Source organism: Megascapheus bottae, chromosome 11, assembly GCF_031878675.1.
Source record: "Megascapheus bottae isolate mThoBot1 chromosome 11, mThoBot2.hap1, whole genome shotgun sequence".
Classification (NCBI taxonomy): domain Eukaryota; kingdom Metazoa; phylum Chordata; class Mammalia; order Rodentia; family Geomyidae; genus Megascapheus; species Megascapheus bottae.
In genome coordinates this window covers 58,855,751-58,882,876 of record NC_143519.1, presented here as the reverse complement: position 1 = coordinate 58,882,876, position 27,126 = coordinate 58,855,751, and the positions used below count along the sequence as shown (strand labels likewise).

The 27,126-nt window shown below is 38.3% G+C and overlaps 2 long non-coding RNA genes across 3 annotated transcripts; both read right to left on the bottom strand.

The window, feature by feature from the left end:
* Nucleotides 1-577: 577 nt before the first annotated feature.
* LOC150057173 (uncharacterized) lies at nucleotides 578-5,025 on the bottom strand. The gene is made up of 4 exons (XR_016537140.1): nucleotides 4,971-5,025; nucleotides 3,806-3,859; nucleotides 2,000-2,053; nucleotides 578-612 (listed from the first exon to the last, which is right to left on the bottom strand). It is a non-coding gene; the product is annotated as an uncharacterized LOC150057173 (long non-coding RNA).
* Nucleotides 5,026-9,005: 3,980 nt separating this feature from the next.
* LOC150057172 (uncharacterized) lies at nucleotides 9,006-18,631 on the bottom strand. 2 transcript variants are annotated; one of them, XR_016537050.1, is made up of 4 exons: nucleotides 18,577-18,631; nucleotides 12,429-12,482; nucleotides 10,384-10,437; nucleotides 9,006-9,164 (listed from the first exon to the last, which is right to left on the bottom strand). It is a non-coding gene; the product is annotated as an uncharacterized LOC150057172 (long non-coding RNA). The 2 variants fall into 2 exon arrangements; XR_016537051.1 differs by lacking the exon at nucleotides 18,577-18,631 and adding an exon at nucleotides 17,713-17,767.
* Nucleotides 18,632-27,126: the final 8,495 nt, after the last annotated feature.

The following is a 27,126-nucleotide window of genomic DNA, read 5'->3' as shown; positions in this document are numbered from 1 at the left end:
TCTCCCTCTCCCTCTCCCTCACACCCCTCCTCTCATTCTTCCAGTATTTCTGTCTTTCCTTCTTCCTTTTCCATTCCTGAGCCTTGTACTCTAGGTGCTGTCCCTGAGCTGCTTTTGCTCAAGACTAGCAAACTCACTTGAGCCAAAATGCCACTTCTGGCTTTTTCTGGGTCATTTATTTGAGATAAGAATCTCAAGAACATTCTTGTCCAAGCTGGATTCCAGTGGTAATCCTCAGCTTTCAGCAAGGATTAGAGATGTGAGCCACCAGCACCCAACTTATATTTACTTACTTTCATGAGTAGAAAAACACATAGCCATATGTCATTACATAGACTTGCTTAAATGCCATTTTTTTCTGAGTTATAAGACCAGCTTAAGACAATTTTCCAAGATCAATTGAATTATAGTATGAAGGCACACATGGGTTATTTTTCAACATCTTAACAGTAGAAACTCTTGTTGCTCAGTTTGGACTTTCTTAGATTCTTTTCACTTCAAATATTGATGTTATATTTTATATACATACTTCATTGCTTGTATTTCTACAGTCTTACCCACCTGAATGATAGCGACAGTAGAATTTTATTTGCAATTTTCTTCATGTGGTTGCTGTAAAATGTGAATAAAAATAAAATCAGTCACATTTTGTCTCTCTTGATATGGCTTTGTTACCTTTTTAGGGAAATAGTAATCTGTTGGTCTTAGGAACCGAAACTTTGGTGCAAATCCAAACAAAAGTACATGCATTGTACAAGATTAACCAAAACCAAAGTCCTGTATAATATCAATTTAAAGGGATATTCTACACCCGTTTTATAATGAAATGCTTTTAATAAACAACTAAAATATTTACATTTATGTTTCATGAGTTTTTCACCTTCACATCCAGAATATATGAGGAAACAAACATACATATACCATACACCAAGTTTTGAATCTTTAGTGTCATATTTACCTTTCACATAAAATTCTAACCCTGACTTGATGGTAAAAGACTTTTCATCCACTAAATAAAGCACATACAATATGAGGGGCCTGTCCTCAGCTGTCAGTTCTCCATGAACAACTGGAAACCTAGTCAAGTCATTATATATTGGCCAACCCAATTCCCAGAGCAATGAAATGAGATACATCAGGATAAACACAGGCCCAAAAAGATTCTCGTGTCTTCATCATCATCTCTTGATATAGACATCTGACACGTAGTTGGGCAGAATTTTGTTTAAGGCTTGAAATACACCTTGGAGGTGGGCCATTATAGGAAAACGTATTTCAAATTAAAACTTCCCTAAGGACTAGTCTTTTCTCACTCTGAGAGAGAGAGGGGGGGGGAGGGAGGGAGGGAGGGAGGGAGGGAGGGAGGAAGGGAGGGAGAGAGGGGGGGTGGGAGGAAAGGAGGGAGGGGGGAGAGAGAGAGGGGGGAGGGAAGGAGGGAGGGAGGGGGGAGAGAGAGAGGGGGGAGGGAAGGAGGGAGGGAGGGAGGGAGGGAGGGGGGAGAGAGAGAGGGGGGAGGGAGGGAGGGAGGGAGGGAGGGAGGGAAAGAGAGAGAGAGAAAGAGGAAGAAGAAGGAGGAAGAGGAGGAGGAGGAGGAGGAGGAGGAGGAGGTGGTGGTGTAGGAGGAGGAGGATCAATGCTGGTGTTGTATCCTCTAGCTGGAGATAATGGAGCACCTGCAGAGTAGTTTCTTACCCTGCTGGGGCTTCCATCAAAACACTGAATTGGCTTTGGCCACCACAATAGATTAGGAATAAGAAGAATTCTTGATATTTATTCTTAAGACAGCTAAGGTTTTAGAAAGGTAGCTGCAGATATTACATCCAATGCATCTTAGAAAAATATCAAAAATCCTGTATTGTCATCAATACTTCCAAGAAAGTTCTCTAATCTAAATCACTTTCCTTTCTTTGACTGTACTTTCATGTGTGTCTGTACCTACATTCATGTTAATATCTATAAGTATACCTAGGTGAGTGGTGCATATATGTTCAGAACATACCCTTCATTGTTGTTAAGTTCATCACGTTTTGTTGTGGTATCAGACAAGATATCGCTACAGGATGAAAACAAAGCACATTGTCAGGTATCTTCTAGACTTGATTACATATCCCCCCATATTTCTCCAATAACCATCAACCAACCGTTCAAAAATGTTTTGTTCTACTTCGATGTGTTTCAATATATTCTGTAGTTTATCTAGCTGTCTATTTCTACTGGAATTCCATCATGGGATGATAGCATGCAGTAATACAATCATTTCTTTTTTCCCATATATTTTTTGTAATTAATAGAAGGGTTACATTATATTCACCAGATTGAAGGTGCATCACTTCACATACATTGATACCCTTTCTCATGTCTTGGTCCCCATTTCCCTCCCCTCCCCCCGGAACATTATCTTGTTTTCCCCCCTTCCCTATCTGTTTTCAAATAACCAAATATACGTATATACAATATATCAGATAACAAGGTGAAATACTGTAACAATATGAGATAACCAAGGGACAGCAAAAGAGATGAGAGATAACAGTACATTAAGGACAACAATCACTCATTATATGGCTTTTGTTTCTATATCCTGGAGGTCCTTTCATTTAGTGTCATATGACATGGACTTATGTATCTAGGTTTTGTTCTATTGTGTATCTCTGCTAGGGGAGCTCAAGGTTTCTACTGATTATGACAAATGAGGGACACCATAGAGCCTATGTTCCTTTGAGTCTGACTTACTTCACTTAATATGATTTTGTCTAAGTGTTTCCATTTTCTTCCAAATGGGGCGATATTGTTCTTCCTGACAGCAGCATAGAATTCCATTGTGTATAAATACCACATCTTGTTGATCCACTCATCAACTGAGGGGCATCTGGGTTGGTTCCATTCTTTGCTATGGTAACTAGTGCTGCAATGAACATCGTTGTGCTAGTGGCTTTAGTATGTCCTTGTTTCTGGACGGTTGGGTAGATGCCAAGTAGTGGAATTGCTGGATCATAGGGGAGCTCTATGTCTAGATAAGTAGGACTGCGTTAAACTGCAGATCTTCTGTATGGCAAAGGACATAGCTAGAAAATTAACTAACCTTGCAACCTTTCTCCAGAGGAATTTCCCTTCACCAAAGAGCACATGGCTCACAAGGACACTTATCTTAAAAATGTCACCTTAAAGCACATGCCCAACTTACAGAAGGTGGACCTCTAGAGGGCAGTTACCAAACTAGATCCAGACTCATATGTGTTTCTGAGAGTAAAAGAACAGCAATAACATAGTTTGGTAGAACCCGAATCAGATGAACAGATGGATTGGATGAGGACTCCCAACACTTGATCCAGTATTGTTCCTCTGATTGCTTCTGGAGCAGTGCAGCTAATTTAAAAATAACCAAGTGTGAAGACATGGAACCTCAGAAAACATGAGAAAGCCTATGCCACTACATGCCTCAGAACACTAAGGAGCTATTGCTCCTGACAGCAGGCTTTTCTCCCATTGCTGTGGGCCAGTAAGAATGGCAGGAATGCTACACTTCCATCTCAGCCAGCATCAGTGGGTGGGGCCCTTGCTCTTTTTGTTCTGAATATGAGGCAAATAAACAAGTCTGTATACCTTTTCAAAATAAAATTCTTTGAAAAATAAAGAATAATTCTTTTAAAAAATCTTAATTGTGAGAAGACTTTAAGAACAGTGTTGAAAGAAATCTATGGACACTTGGATGCCAATGCAGTGACCTCCATGTTTGCTTCTTTATACACAGACACACACACACACACACACACACACACACACACACACACTGAACTTTCTATCTTACATTTTAAATGGTAATCCACTTGTAGGTACTCTTTTGGTTTCTACTTCAGTTTTGCTAAAGAATAAAAAGGAATGCAAAAGAAACCATGTCAGTTTGGGTCAAGTTAGCTATAATTAATGTTTAACTAGCAAGCTGATCTTCTAAACTTTACATGTAGCAATCTACCATGTCATCTGTTCTAGAAAATGATTCTAATTGATCATATCAGGCCTGTGAAGACAGAAGATTTCAACCTGGTTATAGTTCTGCATGCCTGTAATCAATGCACACTGAACGCAGGAGAAGAAAGATCATTCCAGGAGAGCTCAGAGTACCTTGAGACCATGGATTAACAACAGCAGCAAAATGCCGAAAGATGTATAGTTGAACTTCTTATTTTTACTACAATAGGACTTTATAGGCTAGCAATGAGGACCTCAGAAAATAGTATTATAAAAGTATCTTTATTAAAAAGTGAAAGATTTATACAATCTGAAGAGAAACCAAACTACATGACTCTGATGACAAAATGCCATAGGAAGAAAAAGTATCGTCATATTCATAAAAATCTCACCATAATGTGGAATTAGGCAGACAGGCTCACAAGATGACCTAGGACTGGTTAAAGAAGAGCTTATGTGTGATCCTCGACTTTGCTCCACAAAGGATTCTTTCTTTAGCATAAATTTTTAGTCAAAAAACTGATTACATATGAACCAATCGATTTTCACTGCTCATGTCATATTGCTACTTCATATGACACCATACATATTAGTAGCTAAAATCAGAAGATAAGTGAATTCGGTCACCATTTAATTAGAATAAAAATGATACGGCTTGAGATAAGTGCCTTCCCAAGCAGGCTTCTAAATGAGATCACATCCAACTTCCACTCACCACACAGCCATGTGAGAGGCATGTGTGACAGGCTGACCCTTCCTGATGTATGCTTCTTTCATTTTCCTAGCAGCACTGGTGCTCCAACACAGGATCTTTACTTTCTGCCATGCCCTGCATCACGCCTGCCACCAGTCCTTTCATGGTGTTGGTGTTTCTTTGTGTCCAAGTGCTCAGCTCCAGCCATGTGTATGTGCATACTTATGAGTACATGTGTCTGTACATATATATATATATATAATATGAACATAAACTTCCACCTCTACACTTGTCTTGGTTTATAGCTTACCTTTCTGTCACATTGCCATCATCAGGTGCTGGACAAGGATCATGTGCAGTTGTGCTAAAGTAACAAAAACACCTATGGTCACATATCACATGAATACGGAAGAGTTCAAATTCTGGGTCAAATTCTGATGCAGGTCCTACATTCATGCACTGTTCTTCCCTATAACTGGTTCTCTTCTCACGTTGATTTGAAATAAATGCAACCTTACAGTTTCAGACCATGAAGAAATACACTTGATGACACAAAAATGACAGTTAGCGTGACTGGCATTCTGGGAGTGAGTGTGTTTCTAGTTCAGTGTGTCATTAAGGAGGACAGGTGCAAGGTCATCTCCAAAAGAGAAAACAACCACATTACTCACCAAGCCACCAAAGAAATTTGCCGTCAAATCACTAAGGGGAAGGCGGGCTCATCCACTATCCATGACCTTCCTCACATCTAATCAAAACCTCCAGTTTTTCCAAGTAACTACAGTTAGATGAGAAAAAGTAGCTACAGACTCATTTCTGATCTGAAAACTTCAGTGTCCTCCATTCACATGCTGGGGAAATCATCAGAGTGACTTGGAGCAAGGAATTTTTGTGTAGTCCCTCTATTGAACATTTATTCCCATGTCAATCCATCACTTTGAAACTTATCAACCACTTTTCCATGCAAATAAGTGTGAGTATTAGGGGAAGGAAAAAATTTAATCTGAGACGATTAGATAGAACAAAATCTTTATGTTCGTGACTTACAACTAAGTGAAAGCAGTGCTCTTAGCTTTTTGTGTTTTCTCCCTAATGGCCCTCTGTTTTCTCAGTCCAAATTTCCTCTTTCTTCCTAGTTAAGTTCCAGGTTCTCCACTCCTTGTGCCAACTTTTTATTGCCATCATTATAAATATCTGCCTTGCTCTAATACTATGTGTGGCACGAGGTCGAGCCTTTTCAGTGTGTAACAGACTTGGATAAGAACAAGTCTTGCATGGTGGCAGAGCAAAACACAGTGCCATTGTAGACACTAATTTCACAATGACAGGGCTCTGAACTATCAGGGATGCATGCATGATCTTGATCTTATACATGCAGTTCTGTGCAGACTCAGTAGCCTCTATTTTTGTTTCTTTTACTTTTCTGCACATAGGATCTGCTCCTTTGGTCCAATCAATTACAGACTCACAAGTTGCAAACGTCATGTTTTCTAGAGGAATATGTTACTAATGTTAACAATGTACTTGAAGCATATTGTCATGACTGAGTCTTTCTCCAACGCTTCAATGGTATTAGAAAAGAAAGTGATCCACAAATCTCTCAGGGGCTGAGATCTGAGCACCATGGTTCAAAGCCAACCCAGCCATGAAAATCCATGACTCTTATGTCCAATTTACCACCAGAAAACCCAAGGTGGTGCTGTGGCACAAGCGGTAGAGCACTAATAGCCTTGAGCTGAAGAACTTAGGGACAGCACCCAGTTCAAGCTAATGAATTACCAAAAAAATAAAAAATAAACAAAAATATGAGAGAGAGGGAGAAAGAAAAGTATACCATAACCCAACAAGTCTACCTACTCTAGTAGATAATGACTTCTTGTTCACGTTCAACTCACTTCAGAAGAACTCAAGACTTACATATCATCTAATTATCATCTAATATTCCCTGCTGCTGCTCCTGCTCTTCAGATAGGAATAAGAAAAAGCAGTCTAAAAGTAAGGCTCCCCTTCAGTATGAATGTGGACCTTTCAGGGTTTAAGCATTCAAAAGAAAGAAGGATCACCTCTTAGCTACTGGTGCTAGGCCTACTTTTTGGTTTCAGCAAAGGATTCCCAGGTCCCTTGCCACATTCGGAGTAGCTGACAGGCACCGTGATAATCTAAGAATTTTGGGTGCTAGTAGTTGCCTTCATAGCACACCATGAGCGAGTGTCTTTGGACAGGTTCTATCATTTCTATTGAGTTTCAAAACACATCATGATTACATTCAATATTGATAAGCAGTGCTTGTGTACCCTGAAGATATCATTGTGCAAAACGAGTTATCACTTACATGACAAAAAAAATCAACTCACCAACTACTGATGTCTTCATTGGAACGAACTATAACAGCTCTTAAGCCACTATCCTCACTGTGGACATATTAAAAACACACAATAATTAACTGGGAAAATGTGGGAATTAATCATGCATTTTTTTCCAGAACACTAAGTTAGGAAACTAAGGTCTTGTGAATGCAACACAAAAATGCTGCCAACAGAGCTTCATCTCTACCATTTTTGTCCCTGCTACTCCTGCCACTACTGAGATCTCACCCCAGAGCCCTGTCCTTGCTATTCCTTTGCTCATGGTATGGTGACAATTTGGGCCTATAATGAGAAATGCTAATCTAAGGGTTTTGGGTGCTAGTATTTGTCTTCACAGCACATCAAGAACCACTGTCTTTTGATCTGCTCTATCATTTTCTACTTAGTTTGAAAACATGTCATGATTACGTGTGATATGAACAGGTAGTCCTGTGTGCTCTGAAAAGCCATCATTTTCCAAAATGATTTATCAATTAGATGAAAAATGAATCAACTTACAGTAAATGAAAAAAATTCTAGAATACAGAAACAACAGCTTTACCTTGTGTGATAGTTGTTCTTAATGTACTATGTTATTTCTCTTTTCCTTTTTCCCCTTAATTGTTAATCTCATATTGTTATTGTATCTGAAAAGTTACCCGGAATATTACATATGTTTATTTGAAATAGGAGAGGGAGGGGATAAAGCAAGTTGATTGGAAAGGTGTAGGGAATGGGAAATGGGATGAAAACATAAACAGGCGTATCAATGTGTGAAAAGAAATTCACCTACTGTCTGGGGAAAATAAGTATAAGCACTCTATACATGATCCCCAAAATAAAAAAAATTTAACTCACGCAGTACTGATGTCTTCGTTTGAATGAACAACAACCGTGGTTAAGTTGCTGTCTTTGCTGTGGACAAATTGAAACATATAAAAACTAAGTAGGACAATGTGGGAAGGAATGTTGTATTTATAACAATATTAGGTTAGAAAACTATAGCTTGTGCATGCTACACAGATGCTCTGTCAAATGTACTATGCCTCTATGTCCTCTGTCTCTGCCAAAACTTCTCTCCAGTACCGAACTCTGAACTCAGAGCCCTGTCCTTGCAACTCCTATGGTGATGGCATGGTGATCCCTCCTACCTAGGCTTGCCTGTTCAATGACACTTCCCCTTAGGATTTCACCAGAATGGTAGATGGATGTGTAGACTTGGGTTCACAGGTGTGATTCTGTCTACAGTGGGGGTGAACAGCAGAGGATAGCAATATGAAGCCTTCCAGAGTATTCCTTCTGGCAGAAGTCCATCTCCACTGAATGAGCAAAATGCATTGCATGTGTGAATGAGGAAGAAGAGATACAGTGATAAACAAGAAAATAAAATATTCCTGGAGCCCTGACTTGAAGCCATAGTATCAGAGTATTGCCACTCTGCCACACACGTGTGGACATGATCGATCTCTCTCTCTCTGTCTCCTACCTCTTTCATTGTAAACATAAATTTATTCACGAACCCTGTATTCACAGATGTGAGCAGTAAGGAGCTTGACATAATGCTGTGGAGCCATCTGTCTATCCAATCGAAATGGTGCCCATAAAGTACTCACACTGTCACAAACCTTACAACCACAGTTTTGAAAAGCTGGCATTAGTGCACAATGAAAATAATATGTATAATTTAAGGTCTAGGCCTACAGAAAGTCTATAACCATCAAAGAACTGGACATAGCCAACAGAATATGGAAAGGACCGAACAAACATGTAGCCACTTCGATCTGACACTTGTATTTCTTCACCTGTGAAGAAATTGTTATGGCAGGAAATAAATGCATAGGATTCTGTGTCTTTGCCATCAGACCAAAGGAACACAACCAGTTGTAGTAGGATCTCATACACTGGCAATGTGGGAGTTTCCCTTCACTGCTCCCTACAATAGCAAAACACTATTGTGCAACTCATTTCTCATTTACTCATCAAAATGGAAAAGGGGCAATCTGACAGACAGAAGGTACACTGACAATATTTGGAAACTACCCAGAAATGATCAATCTGTTTCATAACATTTATATTTATGTATGTTTATCTACTTGTAGATATCTGACCTTTGCTTGAATTCTTCCGTCCCAAGATCTGGTGGGTCATTTTTATCCAAGCTAAAGAGAATTAAATTATAGATAATCAAATACCATGTGCAATCATAGTTTTACGTTTTCACTCAGTGTAGTAAGTTAATCTAAGACTAACAAATTTGTAGAAATCAAAACTTTTACATATTTAGCTAAATGAACAAAGGAATTTAATTTGGCGTAGGGGAGTTGCATTTTATCATTTCAAAAGAAATCTTTTGTATATGGTCAAAGAATTTTTCTCTCTTAGTAAACCTAATACACTGCTCCCTACAATAGCAAAACACTTTTGTGCAACTCATTTCTCATTTATTCATCAAAATGAAAAAGGAATAATATGACAGACAGAAGATACACTGACAATACTTGGAAATTTCACAGAAATGATCAATATGTTTCCTAACATATACTTATACACGTTGATCTATATGTCTATATCTGACCTTTGCTTGAATTCTTCTGTCCCAAATTCTGCTGCATCATTTTTATCCACGCTAAAGAGCATTAAATTATATACAGCCAAATACCAAGTGCAATCATAGTTTTACTTTTTTACTTAAGGTAGTAAGTTAACCTAACACTAACAAATTTGTAGAAATGGAAACTTTTACATATTTATCACTTCAAAAGAAAGCTTTTATGCACGGTCAAAGAATTTTTCTCTCTTACTAAACCTAACACACTGATTATTGGTATCATGTAGTTTAATTGTACATGCAACTCACTTCAGAAGAACTCAATCCATTATACAATCTGATTTTCAGCTTTCTAAGTCTGCTCTTCTCTCTCCTTCCTGTCACTAACTTGGCTGATTTCTTAACTGCTTCTCACCAAAAGACAAGAAACTACAGCCTAAAAGCTGGACTCTCATCATACCTGAAAATGAGCCTGTCTACTAAGTACCAGATTTCTAGGGAAGGAAAGAGGCCCACCAACATTTTCACCTCAGAAACACTGAGACCACCTCATTGTTCCTGACTGGGACTCTCTCCTCCATTGTCTCAGTACAAGTTGCATGTAGGAAATAGGTAAATAAGGTAGAGAATAGGTAAATAAGGATACGGTTACTATGTTTTACTTCACAGTATACCATGACCAAGTATCTGCTGCCTGACGCTATCATTTTCAATTTAGTTTCAATACAAGAGAAGGATACATGAGGACACTGATCAGCTGTCATATAGATTGGGTACTAACCTCACCCTAGAAGTGAATTTACACTCAGATGACAGAAAATTCAACTCACCAAATGTTAATGCTTGGGTCACAAACTGCAATGGCAGTTAATGCTGTGTCATCTCTAAAAAATAAAATAATAGAAAATCAGCCACAGAAAATCAGTTGGAACATTTAGAAGAAATCAAACTGTTTCTACAAGGCTGTGTACTAAAACCATAACTGTGTTCATTTGAGGAACATGCTCTGCCACTTGAGCTACATCGCCATCTCCAGCTCTTCTGTTCCCTCTAGCTATTTGCTCTGGTACTATGGTGTGAAGTAGGAGACCTGTACTTAAATGAAAAGCAGTATTTCCATTTTACAATAAAATGGATTTGAATCTCTTCAGGAACTTAAACATGGAACTTAGAAAAGTAAAGTTTTCACACAAGATAGAAGAATTGTTCCCCCTACCATAGTACCTAATGCCATCTTGTATGACTTTCAATGCAATGCAATTCAAGGGAGCTCAACCCGGAGGTCACAGCCAATATTCTGCTTCCTCTGTTCCTTCTATTCCCTTCTTATTTTCAACAATCATGGATGTCTTTACTGACTTACTTGCAGAGAGTACCAATGGGTGGCAGGCCAGAAGCAGAGAACTCTCCACTGCTAACCAGGACAGAGAGAACTCCCTCTCCTCTGGAGTCTCAATCCTGCACCCCATTTGCAAAAAGAAAGAATGGCACAAAAAATTGCCCTTCCCTGACCTTCCAAATGGTTCCCACAAACATGGTGCTTAGTCTCTGTACAGCTTTCTACACAAGTCTGTCAACATTTGGGTATCTGACCACTTAGGGCAGTCTTGTGTGCATCCATGTGCATCCTGCTAGTTATTATCAACATCAATAATTAAATTGCACACAGTCAAATACTGTGAGAATTCCAAAACCTACTTTTTCTCCCCAAATAGCTATAACTGCTGAAAACTAACTCTACATATACTGTATATGCAAGGGGGTATTTCATGTGCTTTCCTAAAAATATGGCCTCTCACTTCAATGAAATGTTCACCTGTGCTAAACAACCACTTATGCAAGACTGACAAATTCTTTTCCTAAACCACTGGTAGCACTGTTTTTATGGGTTTCCTTATCTTCCACTTCCCTTGCTATGGAATTAATCAAGCTGATCTACCACCTACATTTCTGCTTTCTCTCTTCCCTCCATGCTGGCACTATTGTTCTCTATCCATCCAGCCTCTCTGAGTGATAAAAAGGATTTGTATTTCATGAGTTATTCGCATTAATATCCAGAATATATGTTGGAATGATAGCACAGACATGCTTTTACTATTTAGTAGTATTTCACATTCACATAAAATTCTAACCCTCACTTGATGGTAAAAGCCTTCTCATCCCCTAAATAAATCACAAATGGTATGAGGGAGGTGTCTTCAGCTGTCACGTCTCCCATGAACACATCTGATATCCTAGTCATTATATTTTAACCAGTCTCCTTCCCACAGCAATTGAAGGAGACACATCAGGGATGAATACGGCATGAAAAGATTCTCTGGTCTTTTCATCACCATCTCTTGAAATAGACATCCAGCACATAACTGTGTAAATTTTTGTTTAGGCCTGAACGTGAACTTAGAAGTAAGGCATTTTTGGATAATACATATCAAATTAAAACCCAGTAATGACCAGCCTTTACTCATTCATTCTGGAGGAACGGAGGGAGGGAGAGAGGGAGGAAGAGAGAGAGGGAGAGGGAGATAACCATCCTCTAGCTAGAGAAAACAAATTCAATAGAAAGAAGTTTCTTAACCTGCTAAATCTTACAGCAAAACATTAAATTGTTTTTGGCCATTAAAATAGATTAGGAACAAGAAACATTCTTGATATTTCTTCTTAGAAATAGCTAACATTTTAGAAAGAAACTACTGATATTATGGCCAAAGTAAATTAGAAAAATATCAAAGACCTTCAATTGTCATCTATACTTACAGGTCCCTAATCTCAATTACTTTCTTTTCTGTGACTGTCCTTTCATGGATGACTGTACTTACATACATGTAAATATGCATAAATACACGTGGGTGACATTGTATGTTTATTTGGACCTTACCCTTCATTGTTGGTTCCTTTGTCAAGTTCAGTTGAGGTATCAGATAAAATATCGCTAAAGAATGAAACCAAAATATATAGTCAGGGGCTCCAATGATTTTCTACATTTGATTACATGTCCCTCCTTTCTTTCTTCCATAACCCATTAAACATTCAGATTTTTGTTCCATTTCTATGTATTTTAATTTTTTCTATTGTTTACTTCCATGTCTATTTCTACTTGAATTCCACCATAGTATGATAGCACATGGTAATATTATCTTTTCTTATATGTCCTGTTAAGACTTCCTTTAGACTCTGCCAAGAAACCTCTTTGAAGAATTACTACGGAGGAGTATTAGAGAAAGGAAAAGGAAAAAAGAGAATAATGCTGCCTCTATGCTCTAAATATTATTTCCTTTGGGGAAAGCTTGGGGTTGCCTGGATGATACTTATTCTGGGACTGCTGGATGGAATATTCTGCAGATATGTGCTACCTTTGGCTCTGGGTCTTCAGTTAAATCTGGTTTCTTGCAGATTCTTTGGAAAGTATCTAACATGGTTGGGATCCATCAACTCATTTATGTTCAGCGATGTCTGTTGTGTCAAATTGGGTGCATTGAGGATTAGTTGCCTTTTTGTTGTTAATCATTACAGTGTCTTTAGCAAAATGAAATGACTTTCATGTTGTAATACTTTCAAGTTTTCTTTGCCAGATAGGAGTACATTTACATTTGCTTCCTTTTGGGTGCCATTCTTGGAATATCTCTTTCCATCCATTCACATCAAGCATGTGACTGTCTCTGCTAGGGAGGTGGACTTCCTTCTTTCTCTTTCTTATTATGTTTCTCTGCAGGTACTATTGGGTTTCCTCTTAGGGCCTGGGTGTTCTACTTTAGCTTTCTCTATTAAGATGAATACTCTACCACTTGAGCCATACTTCTGGCTTTCGGGAAGTAAACTGGATAAGAATCTCATAGGGTTTCCTGCTGATATTCCTATTTAGAATGCCACTGCTTTGTTCCAGAAAGGATTCTATCCTTTGGTTGACTGCATTTGTAACATCTTGGGAAGTGTAGCTGACATAATGACTAGAAGAAATTCTCCTCATGACCTATTCCTCTCTTACCCTAGTTGTTATAAAGAAGGAAGAAAGATGTGCATTTGTCTCTCAGTAGCTGGGCTGTCATGCCTGTGTCTTAGTTGCTTCCCATACTTCTTATTTCACATTTTGACATCTGTTGGTGTACGCACAAATATATTTCTTTCCTTCATGCTGCCTTTAGAAATATGTGTGGATATATATATATGTATATGTATATATATATATTCAGAGAGTCTTCCTAGATTTGAACTCAACATTTCAATGCTAGATCCCACATAACATTCTACAGACACTTCTTCCAGGATAAGAAAGTCTCGTCATAAGGCACAACTATACTCTACATTTTCAGTCAAATAGCTACCTACTTTATACATGAAGTGATCAATTTTCTCTACTGCTATAACGCTGATACTTCATACTTCAGTATACATATAAGTAATTAAAATCAGTAGATAAATGAAGCTAGGTCATCAGTTTGATTCGAATGAAAGTATGTTGTTAATGATTACTAATAGTGGAACTGTCCCTCACTTAACAACAGTTTCTTAGTATTACCATATATGCACATGAAGGCATGTATCACTTGGAAAGTTAGAGTGTAAATTCTGCACCTACACAGATTTTACTGATTATTAATTCTTTTAACCATATGCTTCCTGTTGCTCATTAAGTTAACTACTGACAGTAGTAAAGAGTAAATTGATAGGCCAGATACACAAAGAAGAAGAGAATAAAACTTTCTCTACACTTTCTCCAAACAACAAAGGAGGAAAGAAACAAGGATACAGTAAAGAAAAAGAAATGTGAGCAATATGTCCCTTATGATCAAGCAGAATTTGGGTGATACGGACTATTCTCTTTAATGAAAGATGCCAATGGTTTTAATGGTTTAAATATAATGAATTTAACCTTGACTCAATGATACACTGCCCACTAAACACGCATTTCATGAGTGAGTATGGAATGGAGGAATTTATTTCTGGAAAACAATCAAATGTAAGCAATGACAGAAAATTCTTGTTACACAGTTAAAAGAAAAGCACAGTAAACAGTGGAAAAGTATCAAGACTGGCAGGAAATTTTGTGAACTATATCAAATAAACAACCATGGCAGCATAGATATTTCCTGATTTCTGCTTTTCTGAGGTGTTATTCCCAAAGAAGGAAATTAGTCATAAGTTCTTGTCTCTAGACTTTCTTTATGGAGAACTCAGGTTAAAATATATAAAACTAACAAAAATAGAAACCCCATCTTGTTTTCCCCTCCTCTTCTCTATTTCAAATAAGTGTATTAAAAAGGGGGAAGGGAGGTTAGCCTACTGGTAGAGTGCTGGCCAAGCATGCAGGAAGACTCGGTTTCAAGTCCTCTGTACCATGTACATAGAAAAAAGCCAGAAATGGTGTTATGGTTTAAGTGGAAGAGCTCTAGCCTTGAGAAAGTCCAAGCACATTGCCCACGCCTTGAGTTCAAGCCCCAGGACCGACAAAAAAACAACAACCATGAATAGTCATTGTAACAATATAGGTATATAGTGCAGGAAACTGCTCTTCTATAAAACCAACAGCATGAAATCTTCAAGGAGACATACACTTGAATGACATTAGATGCATTCTATCCATTGCTGGTAAGGAAAGATCAGTCAGACAAAAAATATCAATCAAAAAACACCAAAGTTTACTACAGTCCAAATTTGTTTAGAAGACACTTGAAAACATTTCATCTTTTAGCTGAAGAATATATATTCTATCAGAAAATCAGATGCTGAGCTACTAACCTAGTCTGAAGAAATCGAAAAACAAAACTGAAATCAAAAGTGTATCTTACTTTTTTCAATTCATGTGGCTTCAACACTAGGCCTCGGCTCTTTCCGTGAGCTCTTCAGCTCAAGACTACTACTACCCTGTCCCTAGAGTCACAGCACCACTTATGGTTTTGCTAGTGGTTAATTGGAGGTAAGAGACTCACAGAGTCTCACAGGCCAGGGCTGGTTTTGAACTGTGATCCTCAGATCTCTGCCTGCTGAATGGCCAGAATGACAGCAGCAGTGTATCTTATTTAAGGATATAGAGCTACAAAAATACTAAAGGTATTAGAGATTATATTAGATATGAAAGTTAACTGATAAGTAATTGATCAATCAGAGGACTGATAAACCAAGAAAGAAAGTTTAACTTACTTAAAGGAAATGGGAAAATATTGATACTATTGCAAAACACACTAACTTTGATATGGTAGTAAAGCTGATATTCCAGATGTGTAAGATGGAATAGTAGTCAGAGATAAGGCATTGCCAGTGTGGGTAGAGGGATTGTGAAATGCCCCTTGCATTGTGCTGGTGTTTTATCAGTGTCTTACCTCCTGGGAACTACAGACAAATGAGAGTACCTTTTTGTTTCAGAAAAGGATTCCCTGCGACCTTGGCTCATTGGGAGTAGCTGACAGGCACCTAGGGATTCTAGGTGCTAGTTCTTGACATCACAGCACTCCATGAACCACTCTCTTTTGATCTGCTCTTCATATCCTGCTTAGTTTCAAAACACATCTGGATTACATATGATATTCATAGGTAGTCCTCTGTATCCTGAAAAGTCACCACTGTCCAATTCTGATTTATCACTTGATGACAAAAAAATCAATTTACACTAAATGAAAGGAACTTTAAAAAATGGAACCAAGAGCTTTATTTTGTGTGATTGTTGTTTTTAAGGTACTATGTTATTTCTCTTTTCCTTTTTCCTCTTTATGGTTAATTTCCTATTGGGACTGTATCTGACTTTATTATCTGGTATCTTGTATATATTCTTATTTGGTTATTTGAAATAGGAAAGGAAAGGAGGGAAGACAAGATGATTGGGAGGGGGTGGGGAAAAATGGGAAAAAATATGAAAAAGAGGAATCAGTTTGTGACAAGTAATCTTCCTATTACCTGACGAATGTAAGTGTAAACCCTCTATACCTTGTCACGACCAAAAAAAAAAAAATCAGCTCGCACACTACTTATGTCTTCATTTGAAGGAACAATAACAGTTGTTAAGTTGCTGTCCTTGTTGTGGACATATCAAAACATAAAAAAAATTAAGTGCGAAAATGTGGGAGGAAATGATACAATGTTCTAACACTACCGGGTTAGAAAACTGTGGTCTTGTTTTTCTACACAGGTGGTCTGTCAAATGTACTATGTGTCTAGGTCTTCTGTCTCTGTCAACCCTTCTTTTCCTGAGGTCAGAACTCAGAGCACTGTCCTTGCTACTCCCATGATCATGGCATGTTGATCCTTCATGCCTAGGCTTGCCTGATCAATGACCCTTCCCATTAGGCTTTCAACAGAATTTTAGATAGATGTGCAGACCTTTGGTTTACAGACGGGGCAAATAAGAGAGGATAGCAATAGAAAGCCTTCCAGGGTATTCCTTTCTGCAGAAGTACATCTCCACTGAATCAACAAAAGGGTGCACTTCATGTGTGGATCAAGAAGCAGAGGCCCAATGATAAGCAAGAAAACAGATTAATCCTGGAAACCTGATTTGGAGCCCCACTACCGCACACGTGTGGACACACTCTCTCTCTCTCTTAGTCTCCTAGCTCTTTCTTTGCAAACACAAATTTATTCACAAACCCTGTATTCACAGGTGTGAGCAATAAGGAGCTTGTCATAACGCCGTGGAGTCATCTGTCTATACAATATAAATGGTGTCCATAAAGTATTCACAGTGTCACAAACCTTAGAACCACACTTTTGAAAAAAGTTGGCATGAAGTTCACAATGAAAAGAATAGATATAGAGAAAGAGTATACCCATCACAGAACTGGACACAGCCAACAAAATATGGAAAGACCCGAACACACTTGTAGTCACTTTGATCTGACACTTGTATTTCTTCACCTGTGAAGAAACTGTTATGGCACGAAATAAATGCAAAGGATTGTATGTCATTGCCACCAAACCAAAGGAACACAACCAGTTGTAGTAGGATCTCATACACTGGCAATGTGGGGGGGGGATTTAGGAGTTTTCCTTCACTGCTCCCTAAAATAGGAAAACATTTTGTGCAACTCATTTTTCATTTACTCATCAAAATGAAAAGGAGTAATATGACAGACAGAAGGTACACTGACAATATTTGGAAACTACCCAGGAATGATCAGTCTGTTTCATAACATATATATTTATGTATGTTTTTCTATTTATAGATATCTGACCTTTGCTTGAATTCTTCTGTCCCAAATTCTGTTGGGTCATTTTTATCCAAGCTAAAGAGAATTCAATTATATACAGTCAAATACCATGTGCAATCATAGTTTTACTTTTTTACTCAAGGTAGTAAGTTAATGTAACACTGACAAATTTGTAGAAATTGAAACTTTTACATATTTAGCTAAAGGAACAAGGTATTTCCATTTTTTTCCCTAGAAAGGAAATTCATTTTGCAGGAACTTATATTTTTACCTCTACAAAAGAAAGCTTTTATGCATGGTCAAATAATTTTTCTCTCTTAGTAAACCTAAACACTGTTTATTGGTATGCATTAGTTCATTTGTACATGTAACTCACTTCAGAAGAAATCAATCACTATACAATCTGATTTTCAGCTTTCTAAGTCTGCTCTTCTCCCTCCTTCTTTTCACATACGTGGCTGTATTCTTAACTGCTTCTCACCAAAGGACAAGGAACAACAGCCTAGAAGCTGGACTCTCATCATAACTGTCAGTGGGCCTGTCCAAGTATCAGATTTCTGGAGAATGAAAGAGGCCCACCAGCTCTTTCACCTCAGAAACACCGAGACCACCTCAATGTGCCTGACTGTGATTCTTACCTCCATTGGCTCAGTAAAAGTTGCATGTAGGCAATAAGTAAATAAGGTAGAGAATAGGTAAATAAAGATACGGTTGCTATGTTTGAATTCACAGTAGACCATGACCAAGTATCTGCTGCCAGATGCTATCATTTTCTATTTAGTTTCAATACAGGAGGAGGAATAATGAAGACAACGATCAGCTGTCATATAGACTGTGTACTAAACTCACACTAAAAATGAATTTACATTCAGATGACAGATAACTCACCAAATGTTAATGCTCGATTCACAAACCGCAATGGCGGTTAACGTTGTGTCATCCCTAAAAAGTGAAGTAAAAAAAAAAAAGACACAGAAAATTGAGTTGGAAACTGTAGAGGAAATCAAACCTTTTCTACAAGGCTGGGTACTAAAATCATAACTGCCTTCATCCTAGGAACAGGTTCTGCCACTTGAGCTACAGCTCCATCTCCAACTCCTCTGTTCCCTCTAGCTCTTTGCTCTGGTACTCCGGTGTGAACTAACAGACCAGAACCAAATGAAAAGCAGTATTTTCATTTTACCACAGAAATACAGTTGAATCTGTTCAGGAAATTAAATATGGACTGGTTTCATGCAAGGTAGAGAATTTTTCCCAGTACCCCTACCACAGTACCTCTTGACATCTTGTATGAATTTCAATACAATACACTTCAAGGGAACTCAACCTGAGATCATAGCTAATATTCTGCTTCCTCTGTTCCTTCTATTCCCTCCTTACTTTCAGTAATCCTAGATGTTTTTACTGACTTACTCTCAGATTGGACCAAGGGGAGGCAGGCCAGAAACAGAGAACACTTCATTGTTCACCAGGACATTGAGAATTCCCTCTCCTTACAGGAGCCTCAATTCTTTACCCAATTTGTGAAAACACGGAATGGCACAGAAAAATTTCACTCCCTGACCTTCCAAGGGGTTCCCACAAACATGGTACTTAGTCTCTGTACAGCTTTCTACACAAGTCTGTCTACATTTGAGTATCTGACAACAAATGGCTCTCATCTGTCAATCTATGTGTATTCTGCTCCTCATTATCAACATGAACCATTAATTTATGCACAGTCAAATACTATGGAAGTTCCTAAAGAGACTTTTCTTCTCAAATTGCTATAATACCCAGAAAACGAACTCTACATATACTATATATGTAAAGGGGTATTTCCTAGAAATGAGGCCTCTCTCTCCAATGAAATGATTACCTGTGCTAAATAAAAACTTATGCAAGATTCACAAGGAGTTCTTTTCCTATGACCCTAAAGCACTGTTTACACTGTTTTCGTGGGTTTCCTGATGTTCCATTTCCCTTGCTATGAAGGAAATTAAGCTGATCATTCATCTACATTTCTGCTTCCTCTCTCCCCTCCTTGCTTCCTCTGTCTGTCCAGCCTCTCTGATTCATAATAGGATTGGTACTTCATGAGTTATTCAACTTAAACTACAGAATATATGTGGAAACTAACACACAGACATGCTTTGGCTATTTAGTAATATTTGCCTTTCACATAAAATTCCAACCCTTACTTGATGGTAAAAGACTTCTCATTCACTAAATAAATCACAAATGCTATGAGGGAGCTGTCTTCAGCTGTCACGTCTCCCATGAACATCTGAAAACCTAGGTAAGTCATTCTATTTTAGCCAGCCTCCTTCTCACAGCAATGAAATGAGACACATCAAGGATGAACATGGGCATGAAGAGATTTGCTGGTCTTTTCATCATCATCATCATCTCTTGAGATAGACATCCAGCACATAATTAGGCATATTTTTGATTGGGGCCAAAAACGTACCTCATCAGTAAAGCATTTTAGGAAAATACATAACAAATTAAAAAGCCCCTAATGATCAGCCTTTACTCATTCATTGAGAGAGACAGAGACAGAGACAGAGAGAGAGAGAGAGAGAGAGAGAGAGAGAGAGAGAGAGAGAGAGAGAGAGAGAAAGAGAGACAGACAGACAGACAGAGACAGACAGACAGAGAGAGACAGAGAGAGACAGTGTGTGAGAAAGAGAGAGAGAGAGAGACAAACAGACACACACACAGACAGACACACAGACAGACAGACAGACAGACAGACAGACAGACAGACAGACAGACCACCACCTTTAACTTGTCTTATCCTCTAACTAGAAACAACGGAGTCACCAGAACGTTTAACCTGCTAAATCTTACAACAAAACACTAAATTTCTTTTGGCCAACCACACTAAATAGGGAACAAGAAGAATTCTTGATATTTATTCTTGAAAACACCTAAGATTTTAGAAAGTGATCTAGAGATATTACAGCCCAAGAATCTTAGAAAAATAACAAAGGCCCTGCAGTGTCATCAATACCTAAAATAAAGTTCTGTAATCCTAATCACTTTCATTTCAATGACTATCCTTTCATGTGTGACTGTACTTATATACATTTAATTATGCATAGATGCACATACATGAGAGTATATGTATATTTAGACCTTACCCTTCATTGTTGTTTGTTTCGTCAAGTTTGGTTGTGGTATAAGTTGAGGTGTCCCTATAGAATGAAACCAAACGTCATAGTCAGACTCTCTAATGGTTTTTGTAGACTTGATTACAAATTCCTTTCTTTCTTTCTTTAATAACCCATTAACCATTCACAGTGTTTGGTTCGATTTCTATCTATTTCAATATTTTCTGCAGTTTATCTTGCTATTTCCAGTTGAATCCCACCATAGTATGATAGGAAAGAGTACATTGACTTTTCTTATATGCAATTGTTAAGATTTCTGCCAAGAAATCTCTTTGAATAATTACTGTAGAGGAGTATTAGAGAAAGAGAAAGGGAAAAAGAATAATGCTGCCTCTAGGCTCTAAATATTATTTCCTTTGGAGAAAGCTTGGGGGTTGCTGGGATGACACATATTCTGGGACTGTTGTGTAGAATATTCTGCAGATATGTGCTGCCTTTGGCTCTTGGCCTTCAGTTGAATCTGGTTTCTTGTGGATTCTTTGGAAAGGATCCAACATGGTTGGGATCCATCTACTCATTTATGTTCAGCACTGTCTGTTGCGCCAAATTGGGTGCATTGAGTCTTAGTAGGATTTTGTTGTTAATAATTGCAGTGCCTTTAGCCAAATGAAATGACTTTCATGTTGCAATACTTTCAAGTTTTCTTTGCCAGATAGGAGTACATTTATATTTGCTTCCTTTTGGGTGCCATTCTTGGAATATCTCTTTCCATCCATTCACAACAAGCCTGTGACTTTCTCTGCTAGGGAGGTGGACTTCCTTCTTTCTCTTTCTTACTGTGTTTATGTGCAGGTACTATTGGGCTTCCTCTTAGGGCCTGGGTGCTCTCCCTTAGCTTTCTCTATTAAGACGGGTACTCTACCACTTGAGCCATACTTCTGGCTTTCAGGAAGTTAACTGGATAAGAATCTCATAGAGTTTCCTACCGATATTACTATTTAGACCTCCACCTCTTTGTTCCAGAAAGGATTCTATCCTTTGGTTGACTGCATTTGTAACATCTTGTGAAGTGCAGCTGACATACTTACTAGAAAAAATTCTCTTCATCACCTGTCCTCTAGCTGAAGAATATATATTCTATCAGAAGATCATATGCTAATAACCAGATCTCAAGAAGCTGAAAAAATGAAATCAAAAGTATATCTGATATTTTTTCATTCAAGGGGCTTGAACTCTGAGCCTGGGCATTGTCCCCAAGCTCTTCAGCTCAGAGCTACCACTCTACTTCTTGAGCCCCAGCACCGCTTCTGTTTTTTTCTGGTACTTAATGGGAGGTAGGGGTCTCAAGGTCTTTAGTGCCAGGGCTGACTCTGAACCAGATCCACAGTTCTCAGCCTCCTCAGTAGCTAGGATTATAGGCTCTATGTATCTTTTATTTTTATAAAGACAGAGCTACTAATATCCCAAAGACTTTAGGGATTTTGATAAGACATGAAAGTAAATTGATAAGTACTTGATCAATCAGAGGTCTGATAAACCAAGAAAGAAAGTAAAAATTACTTCAAGCAAATAGAAAAATAAATGATTCTATTGCAAAACGCACTAATTTTCATGTGGTAGCTCAAGTTGATATTCCAGATGTGTAAGACAGAAGAGTAGTCAATGGTGGGGATTTGGTAGTGTGTGTCCAAGGATTGTGAAATGCCCTTTAGATTGTGCTGGTGTTTTTGCAGGATCTCAATCACAATGGGGACATGAAACATATCTTAATATATTTCTGTTTTGTCCAAATAAAATTAGAAAGATTCCCAGGCATACAATATCGAGATGAGGTAGAAACTTAGTTGATGTCATTTTCTAGTGCTGGAAAACTCTCCCTGAACATCAGAAATCTGTCTCCACATTTCTCTACTTATTAGGTATCTTCAGTATCCACACATGCAAAGAAACTGAAGTGAGGCTTTTTGCAGAAATTAAACTTTTACACCTGCAAACATGATTTTTATCCAAGGTTTAATAACACTATAAACAAATAAATCTTCCTAACCTGGTGGATAACAGCCTCATCTATTTGCACCCAACTCAATTCAAAGGGACTCAAGAGTTATATCTAATTTCCGCATGCCACTTGCCTTCCACTCCCAGCTCTATTTCCTACCCCTCAGTTAGGGACAAGGGAGAGCAGTCTAAAAGCAGGACTCCCATTCAGTGTGAATGTGCTTCTTCCTCTTGTGCCCTTCAGACACCTGGGACTACCTTTAGGTTTCAGAAAGGGATTGCCAGGTCCCTGGGCTTCTGGTGAGTAGCTCATAGGCTCTGTGATAATCTCAGGATTTTGGGTGCTAGTTCTTGACTTCACAGCACTCCGTGAGCCACTGTCTTATGATCTGCTCTATCATTTCTCCTTAATTTCAAAACGTATCATGATTCCATGCGATAGGGATAGGTGGTCCGGTGTACTGTGAAAATTCATCATTGTCCAAAATGGTTTATCATTTAGATGACCAAAAACTCAACTCACACTAAATGAAAGGAACTCTAGGATATGGAAACAAGAGCTTTATCTTGTGTGATTGCTGTTCTTAATGTACTATGTTATTTCTCTTCTCTTTTTTTCCCCTTATGCTTAATCTCATATTGTTACTGTATCTGGCTTTGTAACTTGGCACACATTATATACGTTTATTTCCTTGTTTGAAATAGAAAAAGGAAGTAGAAAAAACAAGATGATTGGGAGGGGGAAGGCACATGGGCACAATAACATGAGAAGGGGTATCATTGTGTGAGAAGTAATGCATCTACTATCTGGCAGATGTAATTGTAACCCCTCTATGCATTACCCCAGCAATCAAAAATAAAATAAAAGTTAAAATTAGTCAACTCACCCCCCCTTGATGTCTTCATCTGAATGAACAACAACTTTGGTTAAGCTGCTGTCCTCACTGTGGATATATTGAAACATACAGAAATTAAATCGGACAATGTAGGAAGAAGTGATGCATTTTTCTGACACTTCTCGGTTAGAAAACTATGGCCTTGTGTGTGCTACACAGGTCATCTGTCAAATGTACTATGTCTCTAGCTCTTCTGCCTCTGCCAAACCTTCATCCAGTACTGAAGTCTCAACTCACAGCCCTGTCCTTGCTACACCTTTAGTCATGGCCTGGTGAGCCTTCATGCCTAGGCTTGCCTGTTTAATGACACTTTCACTTAGTCTTTCACCAGAACTCGAGATGGATGTGCAAGCCTTTTGTTCACAGATGTGATTCTGTTTTCCAGGGGTGTGGTGGATGTGGGGGGAAGACCACCAGAGGATGGCAAGATGACGCCATCCAGGGTAGAAAATCCTTTCTGTGGTAGGCCATCTCCAATGAATCAGCAAAATGGTGTGCTGCACGTGTGTATCAAGAAGCAGAGCCTCAGTGATAAGTAAGAAAGGAAAACATTCCTGGAGCCCTGACTTGAAGGGATATCAGAGTACCGTCCTTCAGCCACATGCGTATGGACTCTCTCTCTCTAACTCTCTGTCTCGTAGCTCTTTCATTGAAAATGTACATTTATTCATGAACCATATATTCACAGATGTGAGTTGTAAGGACCTTGTCATAATGTCACTGAGTCATCTGATTATCCAATATAAATGGTACAGAGACAGTGTTTATAGTTACACAAAACTTAGAACCACAGTTTTTAAAAGTTGGCATTAAGTGCACAATGAAAGGTATAGGTAAAAATTAAGGTCCAGACCTAGGGAAAGGGAATACCCATCAAAGAATCAGACATAGCCAAAAAACTACGGAAAAGATCAAACAAAGTTGTATAGCCACTTTGAACTGACACTTGTATTTCTTCACCTGTGAAGAAATTGTTATGGCAGGAAATAAATACATAAAATTGTATGTCATTGCCGTCAGAAAAAAGGAGCATAACCAATTGTAGTAGGTTGTCATATACTGGCAATGTGCAGGGTTTGGGGGGTTTTCCTGCACTGCTCCCTAAAATAGCAAAACACTTTGTGCAACACCTTTCTCATTTACTCATCAAAATGAAAAGGAGTAATATGACAGACAGAAGGTACACTGAAAGTATTTGGAAACTACCCAGAAATGATCAGTCTGTTTCATAACATATATATTTATGTACGTTTTTCTATTGATAGATATCTGACCTTTGCATGAATTCTTCTGTCCCAAATTCTGTTGAATCATTTTTTTCCAAGCTAGAGAATTAAATTATATACAGTCAAATACCATGTACATTCATAGTCTTACTCAAGGTAGCAAGTTACCCAAACACTAGTGAATTTGTAGAATTTAAATTTTTCCATACTTAGCTAAATAAACAGAGGAATTCTACTATTACCCAGAAAGGAAATTAATTTCTGTGGAAACTTACATTTTTATCTCTTCAAAAGAAAGCTTTAGTGCACAAGTAAAGAAATTTCCTTTCTTAGTAAACCTAACACAATGTTTATTGGTATCATGTACTTTCATTGTACATACAACTCACTACAGAGGAACTCAATCCTTTATGCAATCTGATTTTCAACTTTCCAAGTCTGCTCTACCCCCTCCGTACTTACATTAACTTGTTGTTTTCTTAACTGCTTCTCACCAAAAGAGAGTCCAAACGCTGGACTGTCATCAGAACTGAGAGTCCAAATACCACATTTCTGAAGTATGAAAGAGGCCCACCGGCTCTTTTCACCTCAGAAACACTGAGACTACCTCAGTGCTCCTGATTGGGATTCTTACCTCCATTGGCTCAGTGCAAGTGGCATGAAGGCCCTGATAATAGGTAAATAAAGATATGCTTGCTACTTTTCACTTCATAGCAGACCATGACCAAGTATGTGCTAACTGACTCTATCATTTTCTTTTAGTTTCAATACAAACAAAATGATTACAGGAGGACACTGAGAAGCTGTCATATAGATTGTGTAATAAATTCACACTACAAATGAATTTACACTCACATGAGAGATAATACAACTTACCAAATGTTAATGGTTGGGTCACAAACTGCAATTGCAGTTAACGTTGTGTTATCTCTAAAAAATAAAATAAGACACAAACAATTGATTAGGAACATAAAGAGGAAATGAAACTTTTCTACAAGGCTGGATACTAAAACCATGACTGTGTTCATGGAGGATCATGTTTGCCATTTGAGCTACAGCTCCATCTCCAGCTCCTCTGTTCCCTCTAGCTCTTTGCTCTGGTACTCCGGTGTGAACTAACAGACCAGAACCAAATGAAAAGTAGTATTTTCATTTTACCACAGAAATACAGTTGAATCTGTTCAGGAAATTAAATATGGAACAGTTGCATGCAAGGTTGAAGAATTTTTCCCAGTACCCCTACCATAGTACCTCTTGACATCTTGTATGAATTTCAATAAAATACTCTTTCAGGGAACTCAACCTGAGGTCATAGCTAATACTCTGCTTCCTCTGTTCCTTCTATTCCCTCCTTACTTTCAGTAATCCTAGATGTCTTTACTGACTTACTCTCAGATTGGACCAATGGGTGGCAGGCCAGAAGCAGAGAACTCTTCACTGCTCAGCAGGACAAGGAGAACTCCCTCTCCATACTGGAGTCTCAATCCTTCACTCAATTTGCAAAAAAGACGGAATGGCACAGACAAAATTACACTTCCCTGACCTTCTGAATTGTTCCCACAAATACGGTGCTTGTTCTCTGTACAGCTTTGTACACTACTCTGTCTATACTTGGGTATCTGACACATATGGCTGTCCTCTGTCAATCTATGTATGTTCTGCTCCTCATTATCAACATGAACCATTAAATTATGCACAGTCAAATACTATGGAAGTTTCTAAAGAGACTTTTTCTTCCCAAATTGCTATAATACCCAGAAAACAAACTCTACATATACTATATATGTAAGGGGGTATTTCCTGTGCTTTCCTAGAAATGAGGCCTCTCTCTCCAATGAAATGATTACCTGTGCTAAATAAAAACCTATGCAAGATTCACAAGTTCTTTTCCTATGACCCTAAAGCACTGTTTACACTGTTTTCGTGGGTTTCCTGATGTTCCGTTTCCCTTGCTATGAAGGAAATTGAGCTGATCATTCATCCACATTTCTGCTTCCTCTCTCCCCTCCTTGCTGGCACTAACTGTCCTCTGTCTCTCCAGCCTCTCTAATTCATAAAAGGATTTCTAGTTCATGACTTATTCACCTTAACCTACAGAATATATGTGGAAACAAAAACACAGACATGCTTTGGCTGTTTAGTAATATTTGCTTTTCACATAATATTTCAACCCTAACTTGATGATAAAAAAACTTCTCTTTCACTAAATAAATCACAAATGGT